Genomic DNA, 12,796 nt, shown 5'->3' with positions numbered 1-12,796 from the left:
ATTACCAATATGTAAAAATATGACAGTGTAAAATACGTGGATAATTCCAAGCACAGGAAACACAAGTCCCCTTACCTTTGTCTAGTAAATTTCAGTCTTTCTTCAGAGTTCAACTCATCATCACTTCTACAGAGAAGTTTCCCTGATGACCAGGACTACATCAAATCCCGCCACATAACGCTCATACAGCACCATAAACCTCCACTTTGCAGGATTTACCATACTTATCATTTTTGTTTCTATGATTATTTAATTAAAGTCTATACCTACTCATCCCCTGTATGTTCAATAAGATGAATGAATGAGTGTAATCTGTTTTAGAATATAAGGTTTTACAGAGCAAAAACATTTTTTTCAGTAGTTCTCTTTGTAGTTATATAATCACATATGTTTCAGCACTTAAATATTTTCCAAAGATGATGGACAAAGCTAGGTGGTCACAACTTCAAAGAGTTAACATAGTTTTCAAAGAACCTAGCTTGTCATTTCATCAAAGTTTGTATGTTCAAAGAATATGGTCTCTGATAGACTTTTTTTTGGCCATGCTGAGTGGCATGTGGGAACTTACTTCCCCAACCAGGAATTGAGCCCGTGTCCCCTGCACTGGAAGCGTGGGGTCTTAACCACTGAACCACCAGGGAAGTCCCTCTGATAGGCTTATTTCTAAGTGGGAAATCTCTTTTGTTTTATTTCAGCTTTTTCTTATTTTTATCTGTACTTTTTTCTCTATTCAAAAGAAATTTATCTATAAAACAACTCATCCCGTGTGCTTTCCTGGATCATTAGTTAGGTAAAAATACCAATTTAGAGATTCTTTTTATGATGTAGAAAGCAAGCCCCCTAATATGAGCAGGAAAAACAAGAATGTTTCTTTGTAAACAGCTACAATTTAATATTTGATTTTTTAAACCACAAACAGAAATTTAAAAGATTTAAGAATTAATAAAATATCAATGACATCATCTTTTTTTTAAACATCTTTATTGGAGTGTAATTGGTTCACAATGGTGTGTTAGTTTCTGCTTTAAAACAAAGTGAATCAGCTATACATATACATATGTCCCCACATCTCTTCCCTCTTGCGTCTCCCTCCCTCCCACCCTCCCTATTCCACCCATCTAGGTGGAATGACAACATCTTTTAACACTGCAAATTTTCAATGTGAATAAGGAAAGTCTAAAATTTATCTTAATGATAAAACTAATCCAAGCAGTAGGAAATAAAATCTGAAATGCTTTCCTTGATATAAACATTTGAAACTTATTGGTTTATTTTTCTTTATCCCATGAATACTTTTGAATTAACACAAATACACCTGATTTAACAAGCTGTAACATTTTATACCTCTCTAACTCCACACAAACCATTATAGTTAGTACGATAATTATGAGTTAAAGGTATGACCTTAGACACAAAGCCAAAGCTTTCTATCTTCTTTCATGTGCTCCTTTCTGTACACTTGGGGGGTATTCCTTTCCATAAAAAGGAGAAACTGACTGACACATGACCTCTTCCTATCCAACAAAGTGGAGTGCCAATCCTTGAGAGTGATGTTCCCTCAAGGGATGACACAGTATGAGCCAAGCTCACTTCCACCTTAAAATAGGTTTTCACTTTTTTAATCACATGTATAAACATGTGAAGGATAAACGTACAAGCAAGAAAATTCTATTCCTGACAACATAATTCTGAAAGTCACTAGATCATGCAAGATTCTGAAAAACATATTCATTCTATCAGAAAAGCCACATGCTCTTAAAACAGGTTATATAGAGACATAGGAAAATAAATATACTAAAGAGCAGTGCTTATTTTTTCAAATAATTTAGGTGTTTTTTGAAAAATAAAAACAACACTATTAAATAAAAATTATTACTGTATGTCTTAATTATCACATTCAAGAAATTTTTAGAGTTATACAGACACCCGCCCTTCCCCGATGGTAGGAACTACAATTACACCAGTTCTGCACAGTCAGCAGCACTTGGCATGATGGGTTGGATGGGTAAGTTAAGTTCACTGACTCCTTCTAAAATAACTGGCCAGGGCTTCCCTGGTAGCGCAGTGATTAAGAATCCGCCTGCCAATGCAGGGGACACGGGTTCGAGCCCTGGTCCAGGAAGACCCCACATTCTGTGGAGCAACTAAGCCCATGCACCACAACTACTGAGCCTGCGCTCTAGAGCCCGCTAGCCACAACTACTGAGCCTGTGCTCTAGAGTCCACGAGCCACAACTACTGAGCGCACGGGCCACAACTACTGAAGCCCACATACCTGAAGCCCATGCTCCACAGCAGGAGAGGCCACTGCAATGAGAGGCCCACGCACCACAACTAAGAGTAGCCCCCGCTCGCCGCAACTAGAGAGAGCCTGCGTGCAGCAACGAAGACCCAACACACAGCCAAAAATTTTAAAAAATAAAATGAAATACTATAACTTTCCAATGAAAAAAATATAAAATACACATAAGCACAAATGACTGACATGAAAAAAGACCACTCATTGTTTGGTTACTTAAACAAAACTGACATTTTTCCAGATGTTATGAAGGTATATGGTTTGATGGGGTTTTTGTGTGTCCATTTGTTTGTGATTTTTAATGATTAGGATTTTTAGTACAGTGGGAGAGATGGGGGGATGATATGATATGGACTTGCCAATATATTCCTTATTAAAGTTTGTTTTGTTTTTTTTGGCTGCGTCGGGTCTTAGTTGCAGCACGCGGGATCTTCGTTGAGGTGTGTGGGATCTTTCGTTGTGGCATGCAGCTTGCCTCTAGTTGTGGCATGTGGGTTTTCTCTCTAGCTGTTGCGCGCGGGCTCCAGGGTGCATGAGAATGTATTAAGTTTTATTACATCCATACTAGCTAGGATGGATCTAGGGTGTCTCCTAAGACATAGAAACAATCTCATCACACTGATTTGGAAATTACTGAATTCTGTATTTTTTTCTGAACAACCAGTCAACAAATATAGGGTTTTTTTCTTTTTTTACAAAAGCAAAAATGGCAATGCTTTATAGCCGGTTTTCAAAAGAACTGGACTTTTAAAAAACAAAATTGTAAAGGTTTCATAATCACATTTTAATATTTTACCCGTGTGAACAAAAGATCAAAGTATTATAAGACTTGGGCAAAAAAGCCTAAGTAATACAACTCTCTTATAATATCCCTGCAAGAGTGAGCTAAAAATACAATTTACATATTATCAAAAGTTTCTTATTAATATTATTATTACTACTACTATTACTACCACAACTACTACTACTAATATTACAGCCCGCCACATTCAGGAGCACACAGACCTGCAGCACAATACTATCATAAAAATCAAATTGACTCTTGAAGAAGCAAAGGATTCAATGAACCTAAAGAGGTAAAAGAAAATGGATTCTATTTCTCACTCTTCTCAACGCATTCTACTGTACTCCACCTACTGAGAATAGATATTAATACATCTTTCATGCAGATAGCATTGTTTCAGTAGCACAAACGAGGTGTGATCACAGTAAGTAATGGGGCTTACTAACTAATTATAAGCCAGAAAAGAAAGGCTACACACTCATTTTTCTAAAACCAACATTTTCATTTAATAGACATTTACTAAAGTAAATAATTCTATATCATTTCAGGGGAAGACAGTAAAAAGAAAGAAGCGAGTCATGAAACCTCTACCCCAAAAACCTAATAAAATAAATACAAAAAAGGAAAAGAATCAAAAAAGGGGGAGAATGGAGTTGTAGAAACAAAGTTTTTGTATAATATTGAAACTAAGTTACTATTAACATGAACTAGATTTTTATAAGCTAAAATATTCATTGTAGCAGGATAACCACTAAGAAAATAACTCGGAAGAATATAACTTTTTAAGGAAGGAATTTAAATGGTACACTAGAAAATATCTATTTAACAAAAGCCATATGTTTAGAAAACGCTTGTTCAACTAAGTCATTCTAATTCAGACTTTTTAAAAAAACACCGGACTTGTCACACCAGACTCATCTGCAGGCTGAATTCAGTCCATGAACCACTCTTTCAGTTTGTGACATCCCTGGTTCTGCGGATCTAGATTTTGCCCTTCCTTTAAGGCTTTCAAGTACTACTTCTCCCATTAAAATTGTGATGATCTCCTCAATCTGTATTAATACTTTGCCTCTGTCTCCACTTGATGGAAAGACGAAGTAAAGAATATGGAGCCAGAAGATTTGGGATAAATCTATCGGCTCATCTATGATTTAAGGTAATTAATATCTGTGAACCTCAATGTTCTCATCTGTAAAATGAAGATAACAACACCTACCTCACAAGGTCATTTTGAAGGTTGGATCAGAAAATACATGTAAAAAGCACCATACAAATATTACTTCAGATTATAATTGCTGATTTTCCTCATCTTCATCCCAGAAAGTGGCTTTCACTCAAAAAAAAAAAGTGGCGAGATTAATATTCCTCTTTTCTCAGTCCTATATGAGCACTTGCCCAACAAAGTGCCTGACGCACTATTAGTATTTTGCCTTATGGGTTCATACGCATCTCTAAGTATGGTGCCATGTAACTCTGTTGCTTCACTAAGAATTTCAAGTCTAACTTAACAGCAAAAAAAATAAGAAATGAAAAAATATTAACCAGAACATCTTTGTATTTGACCAGATAACAGATGGGGTCCTAGTTATATATGCCAATAATGGCAGACATAAAAAGAAAAAATTAATATAGCTATTCTGTACCTACCTTTATGAACTCTTTATGATAATTCAACTTGCAAATACTTTTTATCTATGGAGTATGTGAAACATCCTCACAGATTTCTATTATTCCTGTCATTGACTCATTTCTATTAAAACTGAGTTATCTTGTCAAAACTCCTGGAAATACTTTCCAAAATTAATTTGCCACAAACAGAATGAGTCAATCAGAGATAAATCACCTGTTTATCTCCGCTGTTACTTACAAAAATAAACTTGCACTCAACTTCCAATATCAAAGACAATCAGAAATACACATATATAGACAGAATAAAGCCCTCAGTATCTTCCTAATTTGAATTGAAGGACTTCCCTGTATTATATTCCTTCTTTAGGAGTACATACTCTCCCACTGAAAATTCTCACATGTCAAAATGAGTGTCCTAGGGCTTCCCTGGTGGTGCAGTGGTTGAGAGTCCACCTGCCGATGCAGGGGACGCAGGTTCGTGCCCCGGCCCGGGCAGATCCCACATGCCACGGAGCGGCTGGGCCCGTGAGCCATGGCCGCTGAGCCTGCACGTCCGGAGCCTGTGCTCCGCAACAGGAGAGGCCACGACAGTGAGAGGCCCGCGTACTGCAAAAAAAGAAAAAAAAAAAAAAAAAAAACAAGAGTGTCCTCAAATTATGAGGGTATTATTAACTTAAAAGTAATTTTTAAATATCATAATGCTCTTCAGGGATAAAAAAAATCTATAAAGCTTTAGGGCTACTTTTCACTGCTCTAAAATTGATATAAATCATTCTATTACAGCAAAGTGGAAAACCTATATCTCTAGAATCTTCAACTTCTCCATACAAAGTATAAGAAGGAAAAAAAATGTAGCTTCCTAATTTAACTTTAAATCCCATCATCTAGGAATTTATACTATCATAGTTTTACTCCTTTGGACTTCACTGGTAGTAATTTTCACCTATGAATTCTCTGAAACTGTTTAGTAATAATTATTGCTATGACATACAATTAAACCACATGATACGTCTTTTATACACAGTATAAATCTTTTTTTTTTTTTGCGGTACGCGGGCCTTTTACTGTTGTGGCCTCTCCCGTTGCGGAGCACAAGCTCCAGACGCGCAGGCTCAGCGGCCATGGCTCACGGGCTCACGGGACCAGCCGCTCCGCAGCATGTGGGATCTTCCCGGACCGGGGCACGAACCCGTGTCCCCTGCATCAGCAGGCGGACTCTCAACCACTGCGCCACCAGGGAAGCCCCCTCCATATTCTTTATTGGGATCTCTTCTCACTCTAGGCCAGTGCTGCTCAAACACTGCCCCAGGTCATCCTAGAGCAATTCAGTCAGAATTTCTGGGGACAGTTCTTAGGCATCAGGATTTTTTTTTTTTTTAAAGTTCTCCAAGTGATTCCAATGTGCAGTCAGGAAAGAAAACCCCTGCTGTTCATCCCCCCCAATAATCTCATCCACTCAGTCATTTTAAATGTCATGTTTATTCCAATAACTTACAAATCTGTATCTCTAGTTCCCACCACCTTGGTCATTCAAAATAAAACAACCACTAAACCACAAAATAAAATTTCATTTTTTAAATCGACACAAAATTTTAAGATATGTTGAAGTTTAAATTATTTCTTTCTAGATTTTTCTGATTTTCTCTCTCTTTTTTGAGGGGTGAAGAACCTGTACTTTGTTCGTATCCCAAAAAACTAATTAGACTCCCTCCTGGGAAATGGAACACGTGCTAGCACGCCTTTCCAAAACTGCAGACATCTGGCGGCAGGGGGTGGGAGGGGTCTCAATTCAGAGGTCGTAAGCACTAAAAAAAATCAATATGGCTGCAAAAGAATTCATCATTTTCCCATGTCCCCAGACAAAACCTGCTCTTCCTCTCACCGAATGACTGGCAGCTAAAGTAAAAAACTTGGGAATCAGGATTTAATCCTCCATCTTTCACATCCTCACCCTCAGTTATTGGCCAAGTAATATAATTCTAACCCTTTAATAGATAATGAATCTGTTTGCTTTCTCTCCATCCCCATGGCCACTGTGTTCTGTTGCCTGGGGTACCGCAACACCCTCTGAACTGGTCTCCTTGCCCACAGTCTTTACTTGTTCCGCACTACTACCAAAATCATATTTCTAAACACAAATGTTTTTTGTGTACTTAAAACCTTTCAGAGGCTCCTTCCCACCCTTAGGATAGTGTCTGCATTTCACGACATGGTTTCCAAGGCCCTTAGAAGCCATGCTTTCACTGCTCCTGCTGCTGCTAGAACCATCCCCCTCATCACTCATTCACCTCGCTTCAGCAGAGATTTCTTTCTTCGGGGAAATCTTCTCTCGTCTCCCAAAGCCAGGTTAGGTGCCCCTTCCACTCATGGCCATGTCACCACGCAATTACTCTGTTACCGCATCAGTCGCTAACTTGATTGTCTCCCCCGCTACAAGTGAGCGCCTCAGAGGCAGAGGCAATGTCTTATTCTTCATGATTGTCCATGCTTGGCACCTTGTAAGTGCTCAGTATTTGTTGAAATAAACAATGAATAATAGCCCTTGTAGTCCTCGCAAATCTTATTAGTGAAATCTGCATTTACCCTCTCCAAGCAACGTTAGGATTCAAGAAAAATAGTTGTTAAAAAGAAGTCTTGCTCACACATGCACAGCAGACCCACGCGCTATCCTGTGGATATTAAAAGGCTGGAGTTCTGCCCCTAGGTGCAGCAGAGACTAACGCAACACTGTAAAGCAATTATACTCCAATAAAGATGTAAAAAAAAAGGCTGGAGTTCATTCATCCAACATTTGTAAGTAGTTACTTTCGCTCTGTCCATAATAAGCTTGTATTATGCAGTGTCAACAGTCACCTAGTCATCTTAAATTAAGAAATATTACAGTATGAAATCTGTCATTTAATATAAATAACAGCTACCATTACCATTCTGTAAGCACTGTGCTCAGCAGCTGACACATATTGTCTCATTTAATCTCCACAATCAAGCTCTGAAGCAGATCATTTTACAACTTCTCAGAGGAAGAAACCAAGGCTTGCGAAGGGTAAGCACCTAGACTACAACAATACGGTTAGGATGTGTTAGCCAGTATCCCACCCTTATAGCAGAAAAATAAACCGAACATGAAACTTGTACTTAATATTGCCATTTCATGTCCAATCTTGCTCTAGTAAGTGACAGAACACAAAGTTAAGGCTGCTGGGGTGAGAAACGCCTCCGAGTTGATAAATTAGTGTGTATCCATGGAACATAGCCCCATGCCAAAGAGGATGCTGAAAAGCTTACTGAGGATCCTGTGCCCAGCAAAATGGAGTTTGAGGCCCTGAGCAGGTACACCAGCCCAGTGAACCCGGCTGTCTTCCCCCATTTGACCGTGGTTGTTGGCCACTGGCATGTTCTTCACTGCCTGGTTCTTGGTTTATGAGGTCACCTCCACCAAATACACTTGCGATATCTACAGAGAGCTCCTCATAATCTTTGGTGGCCTCACTCTTCATGGGCTTTGGAGTCCTCTTCCCGCTGCTCTGGGTCGGCATCTATGTATGAGCTCCCAAGGGTCCCAACCAGGCGGCTTCACTGAATCCCTGCTTTTGTAAATTATTTATTTTACTATGCTGGAAGTGTCCCACCTGCTGCTCACAATAAAGGCAGATTTGTGACCAAAAAAAAAAAAAAAAAGCTTACTGAGTTCTTTGAGTGCAATGTAAATGAGTTTGAAAATGTAGTATAAAATGTACCTCTGGGGCTTCCCTGGTGGCGCAGTGGTTGAGAGTCCACCTGCCGATGCAGGGGACACGGGTTCGTGCCCCGGTCCAGGAAGATCCCACATGCCGTGGAGCGGCTGGGCCCGTGAGCCATGACCGCTGAGCCTGCGCGTCCGGAGCTCTGTGCTCCGCAACGGGAGAGACCACAACAGTGAGAGGCCCGCATACCACAAAAAAAAAAAAAAAAAAAGTACCTCTGGTTAACAATCATATGTCCTACATTTACCATATCTTAGAGGCAAACCAGATTCCTGAAAGTCCATATTAATTGGGGAGGGGGGTCTCTGGTTAAATAGTCTAGCATATTAAAATAGCTAAAATACACTGAGTTCACCCTCCTGAAAAATGCAATTAGCTACTAGCTTCTTTGGCTTGAAAACCTTGTCTTGTTGAAAATTCTTTCATTTTCGCCACATAACCTTTTAAAGGAATTTAATTATGAAATCCAACTGTAAAGAAACTTATTGAAATAGCCTGCAGATTGTTTTATTTGCTACACCTCCCTCACACCTTAATTAACCAAAATAATATTAGCTCTCCAGTTATTATTACATAAATTAGTAACCTGGCCAAAATGATTCCCAGCTACTAAACAGTTCATGCTCCTCGAGGCTAGCCTCTCTCTATTTTAATGGCTCTAAGATTAAACAATTCATTTTCATCTCACTATCTTTAGGATCCCATATATTGTGTAAGATATACAGTAAATCTTTCATTCATCCAATAGACCTTTATAGGCTTATTATATGCCAGAAATTGTCTTCTACTTACTCAAAAAAATACTTATTGAGCATCTATGTGCTGAGGATTTAATGGTAAACAAGATAGCCAGGGTTTCCTAACTTTGTATGCCAAGTCCTAAGGCAGGACCTAGACATCTGTATTTTTTTGGTGTCTCTGAGATTTTACTAATTATCATAGATCAGCGATTGTCAGTAGCAAGGGCCAGCAAACAATGGCCTGAAGGCCAAATACAGCCTGCTGCCCATTTTCATAGGACCACAGAGAAGAATTATCTTTACATATTTACATGGTTTTTAAAAATCAAAAGAAAAATATTTCATAATAGATGAAAATTATATGAAACTCAAATTTCAGTGTACATAAGTTTTATTAGAACATGGTCATCTGATTACATCTATGTCTGCTTTTGCCTAAATGTCCATTGACAGATGAATGGATAGAGAAGATGTGGTATATATATAATGGAATACTGCTCAGCCATGAAAAAGAATGAAATAATGCCATTTGCAGCAACATGGATGGACCTAGAGATTGTCATACTAAGTGAAGTCAGTGAGACAGAGAAAGACAAATATCATATGATATCACTTATATGTGAAATCTAAAATATGATACAAATGAACTTATTTACAAAACAGAAACAGACTCACAGACATACAAAACAAATTTATGGTTACCAACGGGGAAAGGGGGTGGGAGAAGGATAAATTAGGAGTTTGGGATTAACAGCTACAAACTACTATATACAAACTACTATACATAAACAACAAGGTCCTACTGTATAGAAGAGGGAACTATATTCAATAACTTGTAATAAGCCATAATGAAAAAGAATATATACATATACATATATATAGATATATCTGAATCACTTTGTTGTACACCAGAAATTCACACAACATTGTAAATCAACTATACTTCAATAAAAAAATAAAATTAAAAAATTTATTGGTTGTGATAGAGGCCACATGTGGCTCTTTCACTCTCACTGCTTTGCACACCTGCTTGTTGTACTATGAACCACAGTGATGCAGTTATAACTTAACAGCATTTCAAATGTCATATGTATTACCTTACCATAATTTTTTTTATTACCAGTGCATACCCATCATACCAAAACAAGAGAAGTGTGCCATACTTTCAGCACACGCTGGAAGATGGACCATGCTGTTACTGAATTAGATGACAAAGCACTTTATTATTCAATGACACTCTATCTATACTAAAAGAATACAATATATGCCAGATTCATCACAGTATTCCCAACTCACAGAAAATCCAGTGGGCAGAAAATATTACAAAGTCAAAACAGGCTATCTCATCACAGCAGAATTTCTTCACCGAAGTAAAAAATAAATAAATAAATAACAATGAGACTGCAACCAAAGTGAGTTTGTAAGTGGTTCACTTGTTAGCCAAGCAAGGAAGGACATTTACCAATGGTAACTTAAGTCATGTTTGATTGCAGCAGCTGAAGCAAGGGGTCCAGAAAATAAACTTGTTTAGTCTTGGTAAGAACAGTTGTTCAAAGAGTTGAAGACACTGGGAGCAATATCAATATAGTCAATTTAAAATTGAGACAAATTATTTTGAGAGGTTTCCCTTGGCTTTGGTGAGATGACAGATGTCATGGGTACTGCTCAGTTGTTCTTTATACCAGGAGTCAATGCCAATTTTGAAGTGACTGAAAAATTAGCCTATATGAAAGGCTGCACAAAACAACTACAAACAAGAATATTCACACGAATTAAAAAAATAATAATTCAATACAACTTAAGTGGAATCTGCTAAGATGTGTTACAACTTAGGGTGGTAAAAATTATGTGTGGAGCAAAAAAAGACTTGGCTGGACAAAGTTACAGAGCTTGTAAAAATGTATGGTTAAAGCCTATGGTTATTCACTGTATTATTCATGAGGAATTCACTGAGGTTATTCACTGAGGAAAATATTTGAATCTCTCATGTGACATTAAACCAATAGTGTTAATAGTAATCTTCATCTGCTCTGTGAGCTTAACCATTGTTAGCCCTATGAAGTTTTCTCAGAAATAGAAGCTGAATAGCCTGACTCATTCTACCACACAGCAATTCTATGGCTTAACAGTATAAAGTTCTACTGTGACTTTTTTAAGCTCAGGGTCAGGAAAGAGTCTTTTCTGAATTAAAAAAAAAAAAAAAAACCCAACCCCCAACCACTACCATTGACCACTGAATAGCTTTGGAAATTAGCTTTTCCTGTGGACTTGATAATCTTTTTCAATGAATTCTACCTAAAATTACAAGGCAAAATAGCACATACATGCCAAATTTTTATAACAGTAAAGTCATTTCAATGACAATTAATGTTAAGTCATTTCAATGAAAACTAATGTTGTTTGAATCAAAAGTAAGGTTGGGCTACTTTACATATTTCCCATGATGGCAAAGGTTAAAACAAATAGTGAGATTTCATCCCCACACAAATTTACAGCAGATATATTTTGTGAGCTCAAACTACAGCAATGTTTTTCAGACTTCGATGCAAGTGCAAAGGAAATTTCCATATTTCAAAATCCTTTTAACTGTGCAATTAAGGAGCTTCCACCTAACTTTCCATTCTACGTGATTAATCTGCAATATAATGACATGTAAAAGGAAAACATCAGGAGAAAAAAATCTAATAAATTCTATAAATGCCTTCCAGGCAATGAATATGCTCAATTAAAATCAGAAGCTTGCGGATTGATAGCACTATTCGGCCACACCTTACTGTGTGAAAAGACATCTTCAAAGATGAAATATGTAAATTCTTATCACAGGTCAGCATTAAGCGATAAACATTTACAATCAATTCTGATGACAGGGAACAATAACTTTGCACCCCAATTAAGTGAAATGTTATCCCCCCAAAATAATTATACTTTTCTCATTCGCAAATCTGTATTACGAAAAATACTGTTCTCAATTAGTATTATTTTAATCAAAATCTTGCGGAAATTTGTTTTTTCCCGTATCGTATAAGTACTTACATAGCATCTTCAACTTCACCTCTTGACCTCCAAAGTCTAAATTTGCTTTTTACCAAAAAAGTTGGCCAACCCTTGCTCAAGAGAGTTAGTGGTAAAGCACCCCACAATCTCCAAGGAGCAGTAACTATTTATATTTTCCAAAAGTAGAATAGGTTACAAAAGTATAAAAATAAAAAATGGTCACAGATTATAACTGCTATAAATTCAAAACTCTAAGTATAACCTTGACTAAAAGAGGAACAAGAGACAATATACCTCCTAAGACTCTTACCAAAAGATTCTGACACAGATTGTGACTTTAGGAATGATGAAGAAAGAACCTACTGAGGTTCAATGGGGCTCACAGCCTCCACCAAGACTCCAGGGTCCCACTCATGGTTGAAAATCCAGGGATTCCAAGTAACAAAGAGAAGTTAAGCAGAATCTAGTGGCCTGGAAATTAGGGTCCTCCCCATTTATGTGGGCACCATGCTCATCTCCTGGATTTATATGGAACTCAAAGGAGAAGGCAGGCACCAAAATAATGACTGAGATACAATTTACCAAGATGGGGTAAAGGTTCAGAGCC

At 37.6% G+C, this 12,796-nt stretch overlaps 1 protein-coding gene and 1 pseudogene across 8 annotated transcripts in view; one reads left to right on the top strand and one right to left on the bottom strand.

The window, feature by feature from the left end:
* SUGCT (succinyl-CoA:glutarate-CoA transferase) overlaps positions 1-12,796 on the bottom strand; it is a 775,307-nt gene that overhangs the window by 603,496 nt on the left and 159,015 nt on the right. The window lies entirely within an intron of this gene.
* LOC115860915 (transmembrane protein 258 pseudogene) lies at positions 8,020-8,258 on the top strand (annotated as a pseudogene).

Source organism: Globicephala melas, chromosome 9, assembly GCF_963455315.2.
Source record: "Globicephala melas chromosome 9, mGloMel1.2, whole genome shotgun sequence".
NCBI classification, from domain to species: Eukaryota; Metazoa; Chordata; class Mammalia; order Artiodactyla; family Delphinidae; genus Globicephala; species Globicephala melas.
This window is presented reverse-complemented; position numbering and strand designations above follow the sequence as displayed.